Source organism: Drosophila takahashii, unplaced genomic scaffold (assembly GCF_030179915.1).
Source record: "Drosophila takahashii strain IR98-3 E-12201 unplaced genomic scaffold, DtakHiC1v2 scaffold_84, whole genome shotgun sequence".
Taxonomy (NCBI): domain Eukaryota; kingdom Metazoa; phylum Arthropoda; class Insecta; order Diptera; family Drosophilidae; genus Drosophila; species Drosophila takahashii.
The window spans coordinates 2,963-28,764 of NW_027221764.1; the positions used below are offsets into that span (position 1 = coordinate 2,963).

A 25,802-nucleotide genomic window follows, 5' to 3' on the forward strand; every position below is an offset into this window, starting at 1 on the left:
CATATTCATACTAGAACTTATTATTTCTTTAATATTCATATAACTCAATATTTTTTCATATCCATACTAGAACTTATTCTTTTTCCCATATCCATACTAGAACTTATAAATTTTCCCATATTCATATAACTAATTTTTTTCATATCCATACTAGAACATTATATTTTTGCCATATCTATATAACTCATTTTATTCCATATCCATACTAGAACTTATTATTTCTTTAATATCCATATAACTTAATATTTTTCCATATCCATACCAGAACTTTTTATTTTTCCCATATCCATAGAACTAATTTTTTTCATATCCATACTAGAACCTAATTTTCTTCCTATATCCATATAACTTATTATTTACTATTACAATATAATTAATTTTTTCCATATCCATACTAGAGCTTATTATCTCTTCAATATCCATAAAACTCAATATTTTTTCATATCCATACTAGAACTGATTATTTTTCCCATATCCATACTAGAACTCAGTATTCTTCCCATATCCATACTACAACTTAGTATTTTTCCCATATGCATATAACTCATTATTTAGCATATCAATATAACTAATTTTTTTCCATATCCATACTAGAACTTATTATTTCTTTAATATCCATATAACTCAATATTTTTTTATATCCATACTAGAACTTATAATTTTTCCCATATACATAATAGAACTTATAAATTTTCCCATATTCATATAACTAATTTTTTTTCATATCCATACTAGAACATTAAATTTTTTGCCATATCTATATAACTCATTTTATTCCATATCCATACTAGAACTTATTATTTCTTTAATATCCATATAACTCAATATTTTTTCATATCCATACTAGAACTTATCATTTTTCCCATATTCATATAACTCATTTTTCCATATCCATACTAGAACTCTGTATTCTTTTCCATATCCATATAACTCATTTTTTTTTTCATATCCATACTAGAACTTATTATTTTTCCCATATCCACATAACTCATTTTTTTTCATATCCATACTAGAACTTGTTATTTTTCCCATATCCATATAACTCATTTTTTTTCATATCCATACTAGAACTTAATATTATTTTCATATCCATATAACTCATGTTTGGACTTGGAATATTTTTATACACGTCACTAATAGGATGACGATTCAGTTGGCTACCTTAAGAGGTACATATACTTGCATATGTCTCTTACTTGTATGTTCGGACTTAGAATATTTTTATACACGTCACTAATAGGATGACGATTCAGTTGGCTACCTTAAGAGGTACATATACTTGCATATGTCTCTTACTTGTATGTTCGGACTTAGAATATTTTTATACACGTCACTAATAGGATGACGATTCAGTTGGCTACCTTAAGAGGTACATATACTTGCATATGTCTCTTATTTGCATGTTCGGACTTAGAATATTTTTATACGCGTCACTAATAGGATGACGATTCAGTTGGCTACCTTAAGAGGTACATATACTTGCATATGTCTCTTACTTGTATGTTCGGACTTAGAATATTTTTATACACGTCACTAATAGGATGACGATTCAGTTGGCTACCTTAAGAGGTACATATACTTGCATATGTCTCTTACTTGTATGTTCGGACTTAGAATATTTTTATACACGTCACTAATAGGATGACGATTCAGTTGGCTACCTTAAGAGGTACATATACTTGCATATGTCTCTTACTTGTATGTTCGGACTTAGAATATTTGTATACACGTCACTAATAGGATGACGATTCAGTTGGCTACCTTAAGAAGTACATATACTTGCATATGTCTCTTATTTGCATGTTCGGACTTAGAATATTTTTATACGCGTCACTAATAGGATGACGATACATATGGCTACCATTGTTAAATATATTTAAATAAAATTTATTTAAATATAATTATTATTTTATATATATATATTTTATATATATATATATTCTGACTTAAAAAAGCCAAACAAAATAAACACAATTAAATTTATGTTTATTATCGAATCATCAAGCAAAGGATAAGCTTCAGTGGATCGCAGTATGGCAGCTGCTCAACCACTTACAACACCTTGCCTGTTACAAAAGTCGTTTACAATTGATTCTAGGCTTTGTCATTGTATTAAATAATGCTTTTATATGTAACTAGCGCGGCATCAGGTGATCGAAGATCCTCCCAATTTACTATGTTACAAATTACATTGGCATCACATCCATTGTCGTTTATAAAGTAAATTATAAACTTTAAATGGTTTAGAAGCCATACAATGCAAATTGCCCCTTATTTATCATTGCAGTCCAGCACGGATACGACCTTAGAGGCGTTCAGGCATAATCCAACGGACGTAGCGTCATACCACTGTTCGCTCGAACAAGTATTGTGCCATTGGTCCGTACCTGCGGTTCCTCTCGTACTACGCAGGAATGCTGTCGCAACAACGTTTTGTCATTAGTAGGGTAAAACTAACCTGTCTCACGACGGTCTAAACCCAGCTCACGTTCCCTTGCATGGGTGAACAATCCAACGCTTGGTGAATTTTGCTTCACAATGATAGGAAGAGCCGACATCGAAGGATCAAAAAGCGACGTCGCTATGAAACGCTTGGCCGCCACAAGCCAGTTATCCCTATGGTAACTTTTCTGACACCTCTTGTTAAAAACTCTTTAAACCAAAAGGATCGATAGGCCGAGCTTTTGCTGTCCCTGTGTGTACTGAACACCGAGATCAAGTCAGCATTTGCCCTTTTGCTCTATGTGTGGTTTCTGTCCGCACTGAGCTGGCCTTGGGACACCTCCGTTATTATTTGAGAGATGTACCGCCCCAGTCAAACTCCCTACCTGGCAATGTCCTTGAATTGGATCATACCTGAGTAATTGGAGTTATACCAAATTTTCAAATCAAAAATACATAAATGCACCGTTTTATTAAAGAATTTGTTTGCGATTATATAACAAACTCGTGATACTTTGATCAAGAAGCTTGCATCAAAACCCAATACCATAAGATATAATAAATATATCCGTATAATGGCTAGGAAATGATACACGTTCCATTTAATCAAGTAAGTAAGGAAACAATAAGAGTAGTGGTATTTCATTGACGATACCAAACCGAAGTCTAATATCTCCCACTTATTCTACACCTCTTATGTCTCCTTACACTGCCAGATTAGAGTCAAGCTCAAAAGGGTCTTCTTTCCCCGCTAATTATTCCAAGCCCGTTCCCTTGGCTGTGGTTTCGCTAGATAGTAGATAGGGACAGTAGGAATCTCGTTAATCCATTCATGCGCGTCACTAATTAGATGACGAGGCATTTGGCTACCTTAAGAGAGTCATAGTTACTCCCGCCGTTGACCCGCGCTTACTTGAATTTCTTCACTTTGACATTCAGAGCACTGGGCAGAAATCACATTGTGTCAACACCCGCTAGGGCCATCACAATGCTTTGTTTTAATTAGACAGTCGGATTCCCCAAGTCCGTGCCAGTTCTGAATTGATTGTTAATTGATAATCGTTATAATTAATAAGAACTAATTGGTTTGACCCAATTAGTATTCTTAAAAATTTTAGCAAGAAAGTTCCACAATTGGCTACGTAACTAACTATCCGGGAACAAGTAACTAACATAAATGCTAGAAACTCTATTTACCCAGAACGAGCACATAAACCATGTTATTGTTTCCCAATCAAGCCCGACTATCTCAATCTTCAGAGCCAATCCTTATCCCGAAGTTACGGATCTAATTTGCCGACTTCCCTTACCTACATTATTCTATCGACTAGAGACTCTTCACCTTGGAGACCAGCTGCGGATATTGGTACGGCCTGTTGAGAAGTTTGCGTGTCCCCACCATAAATTTTCAAGGTCCGAGGAGAAAATATCGACACAACAGTATATGTCATGCTCTTCTAGCCCATCTACCATATCTCTCTGCGAAAGACTTCCATGGTAGTACGGCTATAAAACAGAAAAGAAAACTCTTCCGATATCTCTCGACGGCTTCTTTATGGTCGTTCCTGTTGCCAGGATGAGCACGAGGCCCATATTTAATAACAAACGGATACTCAACAGGTTACGGAATTGGAACCGTATTCCCTTTCGTTCAAAATTATTCAAGTATATTATATTAGCTTGATTTGTATATATTGCGTTTTTGGTTTTACTTGAAAATTTTCGGCTTTCGCCTTGAACTTAGGACCGACTAACTCGTGATCAACCACTGTTCACACGAAACCCTTCTCCACTTCAGTCCTCCAAGGTCTCATTCGATTATTTGCTACTACCACCAAGATCTGTACCAATGGCAGCTCCATGCAGGCTTACGCCAAACACTTCTACGCATACCATTGTACCTTCCTACTCACTAAAGTTTCAAAATTTATATCACAAGTAATATAAATCATCTACTTTAGCGGTAATGTATAGGTATACAACTTAAGCGCCATCCATTTTAAGGGCTAGTTGCTTCGGCAGGTGAGTTGTTACACACTCCTTAGCGGATTTCGACTTCCATGATCACCGTCCTGCTGTTTTAAGCAACCAACGCCTTTCATGGTATCTGCATGAGTTGTTAATTTGGGCACCGTAACATTACGTTTGGTTCATCCCACAGCGCCAGTTCTGCTTACCAAAAGTGGCCCACTGGGCACATTATATCATAACCTTAAACTTCATATCAAGAAAGTTAAGGTTCTTACCCATTTAAAGTTTGAGAATAGGTTAAGATCGTTTCGACCCTAAGGCCTCTAATCATTCGCTTTACCAGATAAGATTATTTTATATAATATTAAAATGCACCAGCTATCCTGAGGGAAACTTCGGAAGGAACCAGCTACTAGATGGTTCGATTGGTCTTTCGCCCCTATACTCAATTCTGACAATCGATTTGCACGTCAGAACTGTTTCGGTCTTCCATCAGGGTTTCCCCTGACTTCAACCTGATCAAGTATAGTTCACCATCTTTCGGGTCACAGCATATATGCTCAAGGTACGTTCCAGTTAGAGGCATAAATAATATAAATATCATTATACATAACTATATAGAACGCCCCGGGATTGTGTTAATTAGCTATAAATAGTTAAAAAACTAATCCCATTATTAGTCAAGTTAATTACGCTATTAGGTTTATATCCCAATAACTTGCACATATGTTAGACTCCTTGGTCCGTGTTTCAAGACGGGTCCCGAAGGTATCCTGAATCTTTCGCATTGTTAATCCTACAAGTGCATATAATAAACACAAAAATCAATGATAATCATGCCATTATATAATTCCGAAAAATTAACGCACTGTATTCATATAAATCTATCAGCACTTTATCAAATTAATAACATTTATTCTGTGTTAAAATGCAAGCAATTTAATTTGAATAAACTATAAGTTATATTTTATGATAAATTTGGTATGCTAATAGATTACAATGTCCTTATATGGAAAAAATGCACACTATTATCATAATATTGTTTAAATATTACAATTTTAATGATGAATTTTCCATAACGGATATTCAGGTTCATCGGGCTTAACCTCTAAGCAGTTTCACGTACTGTTTAACTCTCTATTCAGAGTTCTTTTCAACTTTCCCTCACGGTACTTGTTTACTATCGGTCTCATGGTTATATTTAGTTTTAGATGGAGTTTACCACCCACTTAGTGCTGCACTATCAAGCAACACGACTCTTTGGAAACATCATCTAGTAATCATTAACGTTATACGGGCCTGGCACCCTCTATGGGTAAATGGCCTCATTTAAGAAGGACTTAAATCGTTAATTTCTCATACTAGAATATTGACGCTCCATACACTGCATCTCACATTTGCCATATAGACAAAGTGACTTAGTGCTGAACTGATTTCTTTTCGCTCGCCGCTACTAAGAAAATCCTTGTTAGTTTCTTTTCCTCCCCTAATTAATATGCTTAAATTCAGGGGTAGTCCCATATGAGTTGAGGTTGTATATAACTTTTATTTGCAATTAATTCTTTATATATAATGATAAAACATTTTATTAAATTCGTTTAAAGCTGACGTATATATATATTAATGGCATTTATTTGTAACGAATTAACGAAGAATAATAATATTGTCAACGTTTTTCATATTTCAAATCATTAATAAGAGACAATTCTAGATAATATTTTATGCTAGACATTTCTCAGTATTATTTGATTGAAAAAGAAAATATTCCTCTTCGTTTTTCTCAAAGTTTAATTACTCTTGTGAGATAATGGTTTTCATATATTTGTTAATATTATGAATAAAATAATTAAATTATTTTTATCCAATAATATACCATATGCTTATAAAATTTTATTATAAAATTTGTATAAACAACTTAATTAGCATAGTCTTACAACCCTCAACCATATGTAGTCCAAGCAGCACTATAAAATTAATTAAAGTACATAACAGCATGGACTGCGATATGCGTTCAAAATGTCGATGTTCATGTGTCCTGCAGTTCACACGATGACGCACAGTTTGCTGCGTTCTTCATCGACCCATGAGCCGAGTGATCCACCGCTTAGAGTTTTATAATATTGGTTTTAAATTTGGTCAAATATGTTTTTTATTGAAAGAAATTAAAAATACACCATTTTACTGGCATATATCAATTCCTTCAATAAATGTATTTATATACCTAAAATAAATGCTGCGAAATGTCTTAGTTTTATATAAACAATATATATCAAAGTATTATTTGTAATGGCATTTGTTTGTTAATATATATTGATAATTTTATATAAAACATTAACCTGAAACCAGGTACAACATTGTATATTTTAGGTTGTTGCATTATCCAATGTATGATCATCATCAAATTAGTTGGCCAATACATCTCGCAACGCGTGTATATTATGGTCCATATACACACAAAAGTTTATAATAAATATATAAAATATATTTTATTATATTAATAATTCGATTTGCTTGTTCGAATTTTATGTTTGTTTCTATTTAATTTATTTGTAATAATATTATATTATTACAATATTTCGATTTGCTTGTTCGAAATTTATTTGATCTTTTACTTTTAAGATCATATTTTTGGTATAATTATTATTATAATTATTATGTATATATATATATATATTGGTAATTTGTATTAAATTTGTATTAACAAATTTTTTATTAACGGTAAGGATATTATACAATAATGATCCTTCCGCAGGTTCACCTACGGAAACCTTGTTACGACTTTTACTTCCTCTAAATAATCAAGTTCGGTCAACTTTTGCGAAACAACCGTAACACACAAGGCGTCACAGTGATCACGTCCGGAGACCTCACTAAATAATTCAATCGGTAGTAGCGACGGGCGGTGTGTACAAAGGGCAGGGACGTAATCAATGCGAGTTAATGACTCACACTTACTGGGAATTCCAAGTTCATGTGAACAGTTTCAGTTCACAATCCCAAGCATGAAAGTGGTTCAGCGGTTTACCCGGACCTCTCGGTCTAGGAAATACACGTTGATACTTTCATTGTAGCGCGCGTGCAGCCCAGGACATCTAAGGGCATCACAGACCTGTTATTGCTCAATCTCATTATTGCTAGACGCAATTTGTCCATTTAAGAAGCTAGTGTCCTTATAATGGGACAAACCAACAGGTACGGCTCCACTTATATAAACACATTCAAACACAATAAACATTTTACTGCCACCATGAATGAAGGCTATATAAGCTTCAACACCATAATCCTGAAGATATCTATTTAATATATTTGAGTCTCGTTCGTTATCGGAATTAACCAGACAAATCACTCCACGAACTAAGAACGGCCATGCACCACCACCCATAGATTCGAGAAAGAGCTATCAATCTGTCTTACACACTTATGTTCGGACCTGGTAAGTTTTCCCGTGTTGAGTCAAATTAAGCCGCAGGCTCCACTCCTGGTGGTGCCCTTCCGTCAATTCCTTTAAGTTTCAGCTTTGCAACCATACTTCCCCCGGAGCCCAAAAGCTTTGGTTTCCCGGGAAGCGACTGAGAGAGCCATAAAAGTAGCTACACCCAATTGCTAGCTGGCATCGTTTATGGTTAGAACTAGGGCGGTATCTGATCGCCTTCGAACCTCTAACTTTCGTTCTTGATTAATGAAAACATCTTTGGCAAATGCTTTCGCTTAAGTTAGTCTTACGACGGTCCAAGAATTTCACCTCTCGCGTCGTAATACTAATGCCCCCAAACTGCTTCTATTAATCATTACCTCTTGATCTGAAAACCAATGAAAGCAGAACAGAGGTCTTATTTCATTATCCCATGCACAGAATATTCAGGCATTTGAAGCCTGCTTTAAGCACTCTAATTTGTTCAAAGTAATTGTACCGGCCCACAATAACACTCGTTTAAGAGCACTAATGCAGGTTTTTAAATAGGAGGAACATATGAAAAAATACAAGTATTTAAACACATATAAGAACTCCACCGGTAATACGCTTACATACATAAAGGTATAGTACTAACCACAATTGTAAGTTGTACTACCCGTATGAAGCACAAGTTCAACTACGAACGTTTTAACCGCAACAACTTTAATATACGCTATTGGAGCTGGAATTACCGCGGCTGCTGGCACCAGACTTGCCCTCCAATTGGTCCTTGTTAAAGGATTTAAAGTGTACTCATTCCAATTACAGGGCCTCGGATATGAGTCCTGTATTGTTATTTTTCGTCACTACCTCCCCGAGCTGGGAGTGGGTAATTTACGCGCCTGCTGCCTTCCTTAGATGTGGTAGCCGTTTCTCAGGCTCCCTCTCCGGAATCGAACCCTGATTCCCCGTTACCCGTTGCAACCATGGTAGTCCTAGATACTACCATCAAAAGTTGATAGGGCAGACATTTGAAAGATCTGTCGTCGGTACAAGACCATACGATCTGCATGTTATCTAGAGTTCAACCAATATAACGATCTTGCGATCGCTTGGTTTTAGCCTAATAAAAGCACATGTCCCATAAGGTTCATGTTTTAATTGCATGTATTAGCTCTAGAATTACCACAGTTATCCAAGTAACTGTTAACGATCTAAGGAACCATAACTGATATAATGAGCCTTTTGCGGTTTCACTTTTAATTCGTGTGTACTTAGACATGCATGGCTTAATCTTTGAGACAAGCATATAACTACTGGCAGGATCAACCAGAATAATGTTTTCGTTCATATTTCATTCATATTTTTTGAATAGAAATTAGTAATATAAATATAATAGATTTTATTTCCATTTTATATGTTCGGTTTTTCTTAAATATTGATTTTAATTCAATATTTTTTTTTTGCTTTGTGAAATAATTCTATTTTAATTCGAATACGGCCATTTTTATATGGCATTCGTATACGTTCTTTAATTTTTACTTGTTTCGCCACTAATATAACAAGTTTATAATTGATGTTAAAGAAAAAGTACAACTTTTTTATAACACAATTTTCAATATATATTGTTCTTTCTATAAGTTTTTATTATATTATATATACATATTTCATTCTAAAATATCATTTTTGTTCAACATACATAATTATTGTATCCACACATGTACAATTTTTGTTTAACCAATATAAATATTGAGTTAAATCATTTGCATTTTGATGATAAATTTAAAATTTATCTTTTCCATATAACTCTCTGGTAATATATGATATAAAACCGAGCGCATATGAAATTATTTTGATCACTAATATTGCAATTATATTTTATTATAATGCTTTTTGTAAACACATTGTACCGGCAAGCGATACTCTGTGCCCAAACGACAGGGGATATAATAATTTAATATAAATTATCATATATACCTGCCACCAAAGATTAACGATAAAAGTCGGAAACAATTTGTTATTCTATATATAATAGAAACTTGACCTCTGTTTCACCTTATTATCATGGGTTTATAATATTAACCGCGTAGCCAAGTCTTAATTTCATTTAAGAAACAAATTTATACGGATAATATTTTGATTTTAATATATGTTGTTCTATTGATAACAAAAGTATATATTATAATATATTTTGTTCAATAGTAGATGGACTACTTACTGTACCATCCTTATTTTTTATTATTATTGATATACATTATATTGACAACAGCATATGATATTCATATGGTTTGTTCAATAATTAATTGGTGGACAACCACTGACCATCCTATAGTAGTTTTTGGCCACGACGTCTAAATATCGAAATTATTTAATTCCGTTTGCCACCCATACGATAGATATTAACTATCTATAATAATAATGTGTACGCATAAAATATTATATGTATATATATAGACCAACAGACAAGCACTTCACCCTATAGTAGTTTTTGGCCACGACGTCTATATATCGGGCATATTTAATTCTCTTTGCCACCCAACCAAAGATATTCACTTTTTTATATAAAGTATTATTTGATCATATTAATATAACCAATTATTTCTGCCATATTCATATAATTTCTTTATGAATTATTTTTTGGTCATATCCATATAATCTATATGCCGTATCCATATAATGAATACGGCATATCCATACAACTAGCCATATTTGTATGTCAATGTATATTTTATTATACATTTTTTTTCTTTATACATATAATATGGTATTTCCATATCGCTATAATTGAATTATATGTATAAGATATCATTTATATATAGCATTGCCAAAATAATATGATAAACATAAATTTTGAACAATACGGCCGGTCGGCGAGCACTGCCTCCCTATATATGTTTTTGGCCACGACGTCTAAATATTGGGTATTTTTCGTACTGCGGCCCCGGTGTATGTAAATTGGGCATATTTCGTACTGATGCCAACATATCTATATGACTCATTATTTTCTTCCATATCAATATAACTTCTTTTATTTCCATATTCAAGTAATTTCTTTATTTGCCATATCAATATAAAATATTTTTTGGTCATATTTATATAATCTATATGCCGTATCCATATAATGAATACGGCATATCCATACAACTAGCCATATTTGTATGTCAATGTATATTTTATTATACATTTTTTTTCTTGATACATATAATATGGTATTTCCATATCGCTATAATTGAATTATATGTATAAGATATCATTTATATATAGCATTGCCAAAATAATATGATAAACATAAATTTTGAACAATACGGCCGGTCGGCGAGCACTGCCTCCCTATATATGTTTTTGGCCACGACGTCTAAATATTGGGTATTTTTCGTACTGCGGCCCCGGTGTATGTAAATTGGGCATATTTCGTACTGATGCCAACATATCTATATGACTCATTATTTTCTTCCATATCAATATAACTTCTTTTATTTCCATATTCAAGTAATTTCTTTATTTGCCATATCAATATAAATATTTTTTGGTCATATTATATAATCTATATGCCGTATCCATATAATGAATACGGCATATCCATACAACTAGCCATATTTGTATGTCAATGTATATTTTATTATACATTTTTTTTCTTTATACATATAATATGGTATTTCCATATCGCTATAATTGAATTATATGTATAAGATATCATTTATATATAGCATTGCCAAAATAATATGATAAACATAAATTTTGAACAATACGGCCGGTCGGCGAGCACTGCCTCCCTATATATGTTTTTGGCCACGACGTCTAAATATTGGGTATTTTTCGTACTGCGGCCCGGTGTATGTAAATTGGGCATATTTCGTACTGATGCCAACATATCTATATGACTCATTATTTTCTTCCATATCAATATAACTTCTTTTATTTCCATATTCAAGTAATTTCTTTATTTGCCATATCAATATAAAATATTTTTTGGTCATATTTATATAATCTATATGCCGTATCCATATAATGAATACGGCATATCCATACAACTAGCCATATTTGTATGTCAATGTATATTTTATTATACATTTTTTTTCTTTATACATATAATATGGTATTTCCATATCGCTATAATTGAATTATATGTATAAGATATCATTTATATATAGCATTGCCAAAATAATATGATAAACATAAATTTTGAACAATACGGCCGGTCGGCGAGCACTGCCTCCCTATATATGTTTTTGGCCACGACGTCTAAATATTGGGTATTTTTCGTACTGCGGCCCGGTGTATGTAAATTGGGCATATTTCGTACTGATGCCAACATATCTATATGACTCATTATTTTCTTCCATATCAATATAACTTCTTTTATTTCCATATTCAAGTAATTTCTTTATTTGCCATATCAATATAAAATATTTTTTGGTCATATTTATATAATCTATATGCCGTATCCATATAATGAATACGGCATATCCATACAACTAGCCATATTTGTATGTCAATGTATATTTTATTATACATTTTTTTTCTTTATACATATAATATGGTATTTCCATATCGCTATAATTGAATTATATGTATAAGATATCATTTATATATAGCATTGCCAAAATAATATGATAAACATAATTTTGAACAATACGGCCGGTCGGCGAGCACTGCCTCCCTATATATGTTTTTGGCCACGACGTCTAAATATTGGGTATTTATCGTACTGCGGCTCCGGTGTATGTAAATTGGGCATATTTCGTACTGATGCCACCATATCCATATGACTTATTTTTTGTTCTATATCTTATAATTAATTTTTTCCATACTATAACTATTAAACTAATTTTTTTCCATATCCATACTTGAACTTATTATTTTTCCCCATATCCATATAACTCGTTTTTTCCATATCCACACTAGAATTTAGTATTTATCCCATATCCATATAATCATTATTTACCATATCAATATAAATAATTTTTTCCATATTCATACTAGAACTTATTATTTCTTTAATATTCATATAACTCAATATTTTTTCATATCCATACTAGAACTTATTCTTTTTCCCAAACATCCATACTAGAACTTATAAATTTTCCCATATTCATATAACTAATTTTTTTTCATATCCATACTAGAACATATATTTTTGCCATATTATATAACTCATTTTATTCCATATCCATACTAGAACTTATTATTTCTTTAATATCCATATAACTTAATATTTTTTCCATATCCATACCAGAACTTTTTATTTTTCCCCATATCCATAGAACTAATTTTTTTCATATCCATACTAGAACCTAATTTTCTTCCTATATCCATATAACTTATTATTTACTATTACAATATAATTAATTTTTTCCATATCCATACTAGAGCTTATTATCTCTTCAATATCCATAAAACTCAATATTTTTTCATATCCATACTAGAACTGATTATTTTTCCCATATCCATACTAGAACTCAGTATTCTTCATATCCATACTACAACTTAGTATTTTTCCCATATGCATATAACTCATTATTTAGCATATCAATATAACTAATTTTTTTCCATATCCATACTAGAACTTATTATTTCTTTAATATCCATATAACTCAATATTTTTTATATCCATACTAGAACTTATTATTTTCCCATATCCATACTAGAACTTATAAATTTTCCCATATTCATATAACTAATTTTTTTCATATCCATACTAGAACATTAAATTTTTGCCATATCTATATAACTCATTTTATTCCATATCCATACTAGAACTTATTATTTCTTTAATATCCATATAACTCAATATTTTTTCATATCCATACTAGAACTTATCATTTTTCCCATATTCATATAACTCATTTTTCCATATCCATACTAGAACTCTGTATTCTTTTCCATATCCATATAACTCATTTTTTTTTCATATCCATACTAGAACTTATTATTTTTCCCATATCCACATAACTCATTTTTTTCATATCCATACTAGAACTTGTTATTTTTCCCATATCCATATAACTCATTTTTTTCATATCCATACTAGAACTTAATATTATTTTCATATCCATATAACTCATGTTTTGACTTTGAATATTTTTATACACGTCACTAATAGGATGACGATTCAGTTGGCTACCTTAAGAGGTACATATACTTGCATATGTCTCTTACTTGTATGTTCGGACTTAGAATATTTTTATACACGTCACTAATAGGATGACGATTCAGTTGGCTACCTTAAGAGGTACATATACTTGCATATGTCTCTTACTTGTATGTTCGGACTTAGAATATTTTTATACACGTCACTAATAGGATGACGATTCAGTTGGCTACCTTAAGAGGTACATATACTTGCATATGTCTCTTATTTGCATGTTCGGACTTAGAATATTTTTATACGCGTCACTAATAGGATGACGATTCAGTTGGCTACCTTAAGAGGTACATATACTTGCATATGTCTCTTATTTGCATGTTCGGACTTAGAATATTTTTATACGCGTCACTAATAGGATGACGATTCAGTTGGCTACCTTAAGAGGTACATATACTTGCATATGTCTCTTACTTGTATGTTCGGACTTAGAATATTTTTATACACGTCACTAATAGGATGACGATTCAGTTGGCTACCTTAAGAGGTACATATACTTGCATATGTCTCTTACTTGTATGTTCGGACTTAGAATATTTGTATACACGTCACTAATAGGATGACGATTCAGTTGGCTACCTTAAGAAGTACATATACTTGCATATGTCTCTTATTTGCATGTTCGGACTTAGAATATTTTTATACGCGTCACTAATAGGATGACGATACATATGGCTACCATTGTTAAATATATTTAAATAAAATTTATTTAAAATATATTATTATTTTATATATATATATTTTATATATATATATATTTCTGACTTAAAAAAGCCAAACAAAATAAACACAATTAAATTTATGTTTATTATCGAATCATCAAGCAAAGGATAAGCTTCAGTGGATCGCAGTATGGCAGCTGCTCAACCACTTACAACACCTTGCCTGTTACAAAAGTCGTTTACAATTGATTCTAGGCTTTGTCATTGTATTAAATAATGCTTTTATATGTAACTAGCGCGGCATCAGGTGATCGAAGATCCTCCCAATTTACTATGTTACAAATTACATTGGCATCACATCCATTGTCGTTTATAAAGTAAATTATAAACTTTAAATGGTTTAGAAGCCATACAATGCAAATTGCCCCTTATTTATCATTGCAGTCCAGCACGGATACGACCTTAGAGGCGTTCAGGCATAATCCAACGGACGTAGCGTCATACCACTGTTCGCTCGAACAAGTATTGTGCCATTGGTCCGTACCTGCGGTTCCTCTCGTACTACGCAGGAATGCTGTCGCAACAACGTTTTGTCATTAGTAGGGTAAAACTAACCTGTCTCACGACGGTCTAAACCCAGCTCACGTTCCCTTGCATGGGTGAACAATCCAACGCTTGGTGAATTTTGCTTCACAATGATAGGAAGAGCCGACATCGAAGGATCAAAAAGCGACGTCGCTATGAACGCTTGGCCGCCACAAGCCAGTTATCCCTATGGTAACTTTTCTGACACCTCTTGTTAAAAACTCTTTAAACCAAAAGGATCGATAGGCCGAGCTTTTGCTGTCCCTGTGTGTACTGAACACCGAGATCAAGTCAGCATTTGCCCTTTTGCTCTATGTGTGGTTTCTGTCCGCACTGAGCTGGCCTTGGGACACCTCCGTTATTATTTGAGAGATGTACCGCCCCAGTCAAACTCCCTACCTGGCAATGTCCTTGAATTGGATCATACCTGAGTAATTGGAGTTATACCAAATTTTCAAATCAAAAATACATAAATGCACCGTTTTATTAAAGAATTTGTTTGCGATTATATAACAAACTCGTGATACTTTGATCAAGAAGCTTGCATCAAAACCCAATACCATAAGATATAATAAATATATCCGTATAATGGCTAGGAAATGATACACGTTCCATTTAATCAAGTAAGTAAGGAAACAATAAGAGTAGTGGTATTTCATTGACGATACCAAACCGAAGTCTAATATCTCCCACTTATTCTACACCTCTTATGTCTCCTTACACTGCCAGATTAGAGTCAAGCTCAAAAGGGTCTTCTTTCCCCGCTAATTATTCCAAGCCCGTTCCCTTGGCTGTGGTTTCGCTAGATAGTAGATAGGGACAGTAGGAATCTCGTTAATCCATTCATGCGCGTCACTAATTAGATGACGAGGCATTTGGCTACCTTAAGAGAGTCATAGTTACTCCCGCCGTTGACCCGCGCTTACTTGAATTTCTTCACTTTGACATTCAGAGCACTGGGCAGAAATCACATTGTGTCAACACCCGCTAGGGCCATCACAATGCTTTGTTTTAATTAGACAGTCGGATTCCCCAAGTCCGTGCCAGTTCTGAATTGATTGTTAATTGATAATCGTTATAATTAATAAGAACTAATTGGTTTGACCCAATTAGTATTCTTAAAAATTTTAGCAAGAAAGTTCCACAATTGGCTACGTAACTAACTATCCGGGGAACAAGTAACTAACATAAATGCTAGAAACTCTATTTACCCAGAACGAGCACATAAACCATGTTATTGTTTCCCAATCAAGCCCGACTATCTCAATCTTCAGAGCCAATCCTTATCCCGAAGTTACGGATCTAATTTGCCGACTTCCCTTACCTACATTATTCTATCGACTAGAGACTCTTCACCTTGGAGACCAGCTGCGGATATTGGTACGGCCTGTTGAGAAGTTTGCGTGTCCCCACCATAAATTTTCAAGGTCCGAGGAGAAAATATCGACACAACAGTATATGTCATGCTCTTCTAGCCCATCTACCATATCTCTCTGCGAAAGACTTCCATGGTAGTACGGCTATAAAACAGAAAAGAAAACTCTTCCGATATCTCTCGACGGCTTCTTTATGGTCGTTCCTGTTGCCAGGATGAGCACGAGGCCCATATTTAATAACAAACGGATACTCAACAGGTTACGGAATTGGAACCGTATTCCCTTTCGTTCAAAATTATTCAAGTATATTATATTAGCTTGATTTGTATATATTGCGTTTTTTGGTTTTACTTGAAAATTTTCGGCTTTCGCCTTGAACTTAGGACCGACTAACTCGTGATCAACCACTGTTCACACGAAACCCTTCTCCACTTCAGTCCTCCAAGGTCTCATTCGATTATTTGCTACTACCACCAAGATCTGTACCAATGGCAGCTCCATGCAGGCTTACGCCAAACACTTCTACGCATACCATTGTACCTTCCTACTCACTAAAGTTTCAAAATTTATATCACAAGTAATATAAATCATCTACTTTAGCGGTAATGTATAGGTATACAACTTAAGCGCCATCCATTTTAAGGGCTAGTTGCTTCGGCAGGTGAGTTGTTACACACTCCTTAGCGGATTTCGACTTCCATGATCACCGTCCTGCTGTTTTAAGCAACCAACGCCTTTCATGGTATCTGCATGAGTTGTTAATTTGGGCACCGTAACATTACGTTTGGTTCATCCCACAGCGCCAGTTCTGCTTACCAAAAGTGGCCCACTGGGCACATTATATCATAACCTTAAACTTCATATCAAGAAAGTTAAGGTTCTTACCCATTTAAAGTTTGAGAATAGGTTAAGATCGTTTCGACCCTAAGGCCTCTAATCATTCGCTTTACCAGATAAGATTATTTTATATAATATTAAAATGCACCAGCTATCCTGAGGGAAACTTCGGAAGGAACCAGCTACTAGATGGTTCGATTGGTCTTTCGCCCCTATACTCAATTCTGACAATCGATTTGCACGTCAGAACTGTTTCGGTCTTCCATCAGGGTTTCCCCTGACTTCAACCTGATCAAGTATAGTTCACCATCTTTCGGGTCACAGCATATATGCTCAAGGTACGTTCCAGTTAGAGGCATAAATAATATAAATATCATTATACATAACTATATAGAACGCCCCGGGATTGTGTTAATTAGCTATAAATAGTTAAAAAACTAATCCCATTATTAGTCAAGTTAATTACGCTATTAGGTTTATATCCCAATAACTTGCACATATGTTAGACTCCTTGGTCCGTGTTTCAAGACGGGTCCCGAAGGTATCCTGAATCTTTCGCATTGTTAATCCTACAAGTGCATATAATAAACACAAAAATCAATGATAATCATGCCATTATATAATTCCGAAAAATTAACGCACTGTATCATATAAATCTATAAGCACTTTATCAAATTAATAACATTTATTCTTTGTAAAAATACAAGCAATTTAATTTGAATAAACTATAAGATATATTTTATGATAAATTTGGTATGCTAATAGATTACAATGTCCTTATATGGAAAAAATGCACACTATTATCATAATATTGTTTAAATATTACAATTTTAATGATGAATTTTCCATAACGGATATTCAGGTTCATCGGGCTTAACCTCTAAGCAGTTTCACGTACTGTTTAACTCTCTATTCAGAGTTCTTTTCAACTTTCCCTCACGGTACTTGTTTACTATCGGTCTCATGGTTATATTTAGTTTTAGATGGAGTTTACCACCCACTTAGTGCTGCACTATCAAGCAACACGACTCTTTGGAAACATCATCTAGTAATCATTAACGTTATACGGGCCTGGCACCCTCTATGGGTAAATGGCCTCATTTAAGAAGGACTTAAATCGTTAATTTCTCATACTAGAATATTGACGCTCCATACACTGCATCTCACATTTGCCATATAGACAAAGTGACTTAGTGCTGAACTGATTTCTTTTCGCTCGCCGCTACTAAGAAAATCCTTGTTAGTTTCTTTTCCTCCCCTAATTAATATGCTTAAATTCAGGGGGTAGTCCCATATGAGTTGAGGTTGTATATAACTTTTATTTGCAATTAATTCTTTATATATAATGATAAAACATTTTATTAAATTCGTTTAAAGCTGACGTATATATATATTAATGGCATTTATTTGTAACGAATTAACGAAGAATAATAATATTGTCAACGTTTTTCATATTTCAAATCATTAATAAGAGACAATTCTAGATAATATTTTATGCTAGACATTTCTCAGTATTATTTGATTGAAAAAGAAAATATTCCTCTTCGTTTTTCTCAAAGTTTAATTACTATTGTGAGATAATGTTTTTCATATATTTGTTAATATTATGAATAAAATAATTAAATTATTTTTATCCAATAATATACCATATGCTTATAAAATTTTATTATAAAATTTGTATAAACAACTTAATTAGCATAGTCTTACAACCCTCAACCATATGTAGTCCAAGCAGCACTATAAAATTAATTAAAGTACATAACAGCATGGACTGCGATATGCGTTCAAAATGTCGATGTTCATGTGTCCTGCAGTTCACACGATGACGCACAGTTTGCTGCGTTCTTCATCGACCCATGAGCCGAGTGATCCACCGCTTAGAGTTTTATAATATTGGTTTTAAATTTGGTCAAATATGTTTTTATTGAAAGAAATTAAAAATACACCATTTTACTGGCATATATCAATTCCTTCAATAAATGTATTTATATACCTAAAATAAATGCTGCGAAATGTCTTAGTTTTATATAAACAATATATATCAAAGTATTATTTGTAATGGCATTTGTTTGTTAATATATATTGATAATTTTATATAAAACATTAACCTGAAACCAGGTACAACATTGTATATTTTAGGTTGTTGCATTATCCAATGTATGATCATCATCAAATTAGTTGGCCAATACATCTCGCAACGCGTGTATATTATGGTCCATATACACACAAAAGTTTATAATAAATATATAAAATATATTTTATTATATTAATAATTCGATTTGCTTGTTCGAATTTTATGTTTGTTTCTATTTAATTTATTTGTAATAATATTATATTATTACAATATTTCGATTTGCTTGTTCGAAATTTATTTGATCTTTTACTTTTAAGATCATATTTTTGGTATAATTATTATTATAATTATTATGTATATATATATATATATTGGTAATTTGTATTAAATTTGTATTAACAAATTTTTTTATTAACGGTAAGGATATTATACAATAATGATCCTTCCGCAGGTTCACCTACGGAAACCTTGTTACGACTTTTACTTCCTCTAAATAATCAAGTTCGGTCAACTTTTGCGAAACAACCGTAACACACAAGGCGTCACAGTGATCACGTCCGGAGACCTCACTAAATAATTCAATCGGTAGTAGCGACGGGCGGTGTGTACAAAGGGCAGGGACGTAATCAATGCGAGTTAATGACTCACACTTACTGGGAATTCCAAGTTCATGTGAACAGTTTCAGTTCACAATCCCAAGCATGAAAGTGGTTCAGCGGTTTACCCGGACCTCTCGGTCTAGGAAATACACGTTGATACTTTCATTGTAGCGCGCGTGCAGCCCAGGACATCTAAGGGCATCACAGACCTGTTATTGCTCAATCTCATTATTGCTAGACGCAATTTGTCCATTTAAGAAGCTAGTGTCCTTATAATGGGACAAACCAACAGGTACGGCTCCACTTATATAAACACATTCAAACACAATAAACATTTTACTGCCACCATGAATGAAGGCTATATAAGCTTCAACACCATAATCCTGAAGATATCTATTTAATATATTTGAGTCTCGTTCGTTATCGGAATTAACCAGACAAATCACTCCACGAACTAAGAACGGCCATGCACCACCACCCATAGATTCGAGAAAGAGCTATCAATCTGTCTTACACACTTATGTTCGGACCTGGTAAGTTTTCCCGTGTTGAGTCAAATTAAGCCGCAGGCTCCACTCCTGGTGGTGCCCTTCCGTCAATTCCTTTAAGTTTCAGCTTTGCAACCATACTTCCCCCGGAGCCCAAAAGCTTTGGTTTCCCGGGAAGCGACTGAGAGAGCCATAAAAGTAGCTACACCCAATTGCTAGCTGGCATCGTTTATGGTTAGAACTAGGGCGGTATCTGATCGCCTTCGAACCTCTAACTTTCGTTCTTGATTAATGAAAACATCTTTGGCAAATGCTTTCGCTTAAGTTAGTCTTACGACGGTCCAAGAATTTCACCTCTCGCGTCGTAATACTAATGCCCCCAAACTGCTTCTATTAATCATTACCTCTTGATCTGAAAACCAATGAAAGCAGAACAGAGGTCTTATTTCATTATCCCATGCACAGAATATTCAGGCATTTGAAGCCTGCTTTAAGCACTCTAATTTGTTCAAAGTAATTGTACCGGCCCACAATAACACTCGTTTAAGAGCACTAATGCAGGTTTTTAAATAGGAGGAACATATGAAAAAATACAAGTATTTAAACACATATAAGAACTCCACCGGTAATACGCTTACATACATAAAGGTATAGTACTAACCACAATTGTAAGTTGTACTACCCGTATGAAGCACAAGTTCAACTACGAACGTTTTAACCGCAACAACTTTAATATACGCTATTGGAGCTGGAATTACCGCGGCTGCTGGCACCAGACTTGCCCTCCAATTGGTCCTTGTTAAAGGATTTAAAGTGTACTCATTCCAATTACAGGGCCTCGGATATGAGTCCTGTATTGTTATTTTTCGTCACTACCTCCCCGAGCTGGGAGTGGGTAATTTACGCGCCTGCTGCCTTCCTTAGATGTGGTAGCCGTTTCTCAGGCTCCCTCTCCGGAATCGAACCCTGATTCCCCGTTACCCGTTGCAACCATGGTAGTCCTAGATACTACCATCAAAAGTTGATAGGGCAGACATTTGAAAGATCTGTCGTCGGTACAAGACCATACGATCTGCATGTTATCTAGAGTTCAACCAATATAACGATCTTGCGATCGCTTGGTTTTAGCCTAATAAAAGCACATGTCCCATAAGGTTCATGTTTTAATTGCATGTATTAGCTCTAGAATTACCACAGTTATCCAAGTAACTGTTAACGATCTAAGGAACCATAACTGATATAATGAGCCTTTTGCGGTTTCACTTTTAATTCGTGTGTACTTAGACATGCATGGCTTAATCTTTGAGACAAGCATATAACTACTGGCAGGATCAACCAGAATAATGTTTTCGTTCATATTTCATTCATATTTTTTGAATAGAAATTAGTAATATAAATATAATAGATTTTATTTCCATTTTATATGTTCGGTTTTTCTTAAATATTGATTTTAATTCAATATTTTTTTTTTGCTTTGTGAAATAATTCTATTTTAATTCGAATACGGCCATTTTTATATGGCATTCGTATACGTTCTTTAATTTTTACTTGTTTCGCCACTAATATAACAAGTTTATAATTGATGTTAAAGAAAAAGTACAACTTTTTTTATAACACAATTTTCAATATATATTGTTCTTTCTATAAGTTTTTATTATATTATATATACATATTTCATTCTAAAATATCATTTTTGTTCAACATACATAATTATTGTATCCACACATGTACAATTTTTGTTTAACCAATATAAATATTGAGTTAAATCATTTGCATTTTGATGATAAATTTAAAATTTATCTTTTCCATATAACTCTCTGGTAATATATGATATAAAACCGAGCGCATATGAAATTATTTTGATCACTAATATTGCAATTATATTTTATTATAATGCTTTTTGTAAACACATTGTACCGGCAAGCGATACTCTGTGCCCAAACGACAGGGGATATAATAATTTAATATAAATTATCATATATACCTGCCACCAAAGATTAACGATAAAAGTCGGAAACAATTTGTTATTCTATATATAATAGAAACTTGACCTCTGTTTCACCTTATTATCATGGGTTTATAATATTAACCGCGTAGCCAAGTCTTAATTTCATTTAAGAAACAAATTTATACGGATAATATTTTGATTTTAATATATGTTGTTCTATTGATAACAAAAGTATATATTATAATATATTTTGTTCAATAGTAGATGGACTACTTACTGTACCATCCTTATTTTTTATTATTATTGATATACATTATATTGACAACAGCATATGATATTCATATGGTTTGTTCAATAATTAATTGGTGGACAACCACTGACCATCCTATAGTAGTTTTTGGCCACGACGTCTAAATATCGAAATTATTTAATTCCGTTTGCCACCCATACGATAGATATTAACTATCTATAATAATAATGTGTACGCATAAAATATTATATGTATATATATAGACCAACAGACAAGCACTTCACCCTATAGTAGTTTTTGGCCACGACGTCTATATATCGGGCATATTTAATTCTCTTTGCCACCCAACCAAAGATATTCACTTTTTTATATAAAGTATTATTTGATCATATTAATATAACCAATTATTTCTGCCATATTCATATAATTTCTTTATGAATTATTTTTTGGTCATATCCATATAATCTATATGCCGTATCCATATAATGAATACGGCATATCCATACAACTAGCCATATTTGTATGTCAATGTATATTTTATTATACATTTTTTTTCTTTATACATATAATATGGTATTTCCATATCGCTATAATTGAATTATATGTATAAGATATCATTTATATATAGCATTGCCAAAATAATATGATAAACATAAATTTTGAACAATACGGCCGGTCGGCGAGCACTGCCTCCCTATATATGTTTTTGGCCACGACGTCTAAATATTGGGTATTTTTCGTACTGCGGCCCCGGTGTATGTAAATTGGGCATATTTCGTACTGATGCCAACATATCTATATGACTCATTATTTTCTTCCATATCAATATAACTTCTTTTATTTCCATATTCAAGTAATTTCTTTATTTGCCATATCAATATAAAATATTTTTTGGTCATATTTATATAATCTATATGCCGTATCCATATAATGAATACGGCATATCCATACAACTAGCCATATTTGTATGTCAATGTATATTTTATTATACATTTTTTTTCTTTATACATATAATATGGTATTTCCATATCGCTATAATTGAATTATATGTATAAGATATCATTTATATATAGCATTGCCAAAATAATATGATAAACATAAATTTTGAACAATACGGCCGGTCGGCGAGCACTGCCTCCCTATATATGTTTTTGGCCACGACGTCTAAATATTGGGTATTTTTCGTACTGCGGCCCCGGTGTATGTAAATTGGGCATATTTCGTACTGATGCCAACATATCTATATGACTCATTATTTTCTTCCATATCAATATAACTTCTTTTATTTCCATATTCAAGTAATTTCTTTATTTGCCATATCAATATAAAATATTTTTGGTCATATTTATATAATCTATATGCCGTATCCATATAATGAATACGGCATATCCATACAACTAGCCATATTTGTATGTCAATGTATATTTTATTATACATTTTTTTTCTTTATACATATAATATGGTATTTCCATATCGCTATAATTGAATTATATGTATAAGATATCATTTATATATAGCATTGCCAAAATAATATGATAAACATAAATTTTGAACAATACGGCCGGTCGGCGAGCACTGCCTCCCTATATATGTTTTTGGCCACGACGTCTAAATATTGGGTATTTTTCGTACTGCGGCCCGGTGTATGTAAATTGGGCATATTTCGTACTGATGCCAACATATCTATATGACTCATTATTTTCTTCCATATCAATATAACTTCTTTTATTTCCATATTCAAGTAATTTCTTTATTTGCCATATCAATATAAAATATTTTTTGGTCATATTTATATAATCTATATGCCGTATCCATATAATGAATACGGCATATCCATACAACTAGCCATATTTGTATGTCAATGTATATTTTATTATACATTTTTTTTCTTTATACATATAATATGGTATTTCCATATCGCTATAATTGAATTATATGTATAAGATATCATTTATATATAGCATTGCCAAAATAATATGATAAACATAAATTTTGAACAATACGGCCGGTCGGCGAGCACTGCCTCCCTATATATGTTTTTGGCCACGACGTCTAAATATTGGGTATTTTTCGTACTGCGGCCCCGGTGTATGTAAATTGGGCATATTTCGTACTGATGCGATCATATCTTTATGTCTGATTATTTTCTTCCATATCAATATAACTTCTTTTATTTCCATATTCAAGTAATTTCTTTATTTGCCATATCAATATAAAATATTTTTTGGTCATATTTTTATAATCTATATGCCGTATCCATATAATGAATACGGCATATCCATACAACTAGCCATATTTGTATGTCAATGTATATTTTATTATACATTTTTTTTTCTTTATACATATAATATGGTATTTCCATATCGCTATAATTGAATTATATGTATAAGATATCATTTATATATAGCATTGCCAAAATAATATGATAAACATAAATTTTGAACAATACGGCCGGTCGGCGAGCACTGCCTCCCTATATATGTTTTTGGCCACGACGTCTAAATATTGGGTATTTTTCGTACTGCGGCTCCGGTGTATGTAAATTGGGCATATTTCGTACTGATGCCAACATATCTATATGACTCATTATTTTCTTCCATATCATATAATTCTTTTTTTCCATATTAGTAATTTCTTTATTTTTCCCATATCATATAATATTTTTTTTTCATATTTATATAATCTATATGCCGTATCCATATATGAATACGGCATATCCATACAACTAGCCATATTGTATGTCAATGTATATTTTATTTACATTTTTTTTTCTTTATACATAAATATGGTATTTTCCATATCCTATAATTGAATTATATGTATAAGATATCATTTATATATAGCATTGCCAAATAATATGATAAACATAAATTTTGACAATACGGCCGGTCGGCGAGCACTGCCATCCCTATATATTTTTTGGCCACGACGTCTAAATATTGGTTATTATTCGTACTGCGGCCCCTTTGTATATAAATAGGGCATATTTCGTACTTATGACAACATATCCATATGACTCATTATTTTCTTC

General features: G+C 32.9%; 6 non-coding genes across 6 annotated transcripts; all 6 read right to left on the minus strand.

The window, feature by feature from the left end:
• Positions 1–1,992: 1,992 nt before the first annotated feature.
• Positions 1,993–5,948, minus strand: LOC138914721 (large subunit ribosomal RNA). The gene has a single exon (XR_011420533.1). It is a non-coding gene; the product is annotated as a large subunit ribosomal RNA (ribosomal RNA).
• Positions 5,949–6,346: 398 nt separating this feature from the next.
• LOC138914720 (5.8S ribosomal RNA) lies at positions 6,347–6,525 on the minus strand. The gene has a single exon (XR_011420532.1). It is a non-coding gene; the product is annotated as a 5.8S ribosomal RNA (ribosomal RNA).
• A 623-nt stretch (positions 6,526–7,148) lies between these two features.
• Positions 7,149–9,143, minus strand: LOC138914723 (small subunit ribosomal RNA). Its single transcript, XR_011420535.1, has one exon. It is a non-coding gene; the product is annotated as a small subunit ribosomal RNA (ribosomal RNA).
• Positions 9,144–14,763: 5,620 nt separating this feature from the next.
• On the minus strand, positions 14,764–18,720 carry LOC138914725 (large subunit ribosomal RNA). Its single transcript, XR_011420537.1, has one exon. It is a non-coding gene; the product is annotated as a large subunit ribosomal RNA (ribosomal RNA).
• A 398-nt stretch (positions 18,721–19,118) lies between these two features.
• Positions 19,119–19,297, minus strand: LOC138914722 (5.8S ribosomal RNA). The gene has a single exon (XR_011420534.1). It is a non-coding gene; the product is annotated as a 5.8S ribosomal RNA (ribosomal RNA).
• Positions 19,298–19,920: 623 nt separating this feature from the next.
• On the minus strand, positions 19,921–21,915 carry LOC138914724 (small subunit ribosomal RNA). Its single transcript, XR_011420536.1, has one exon. It is a non-coding gene; the product is annotated as a small subunit ribosomal RNA (ribosomal RNA).
• Between the last annotated feature and the right edge of the window lie 3,887 nt (positions 21,916–25,802).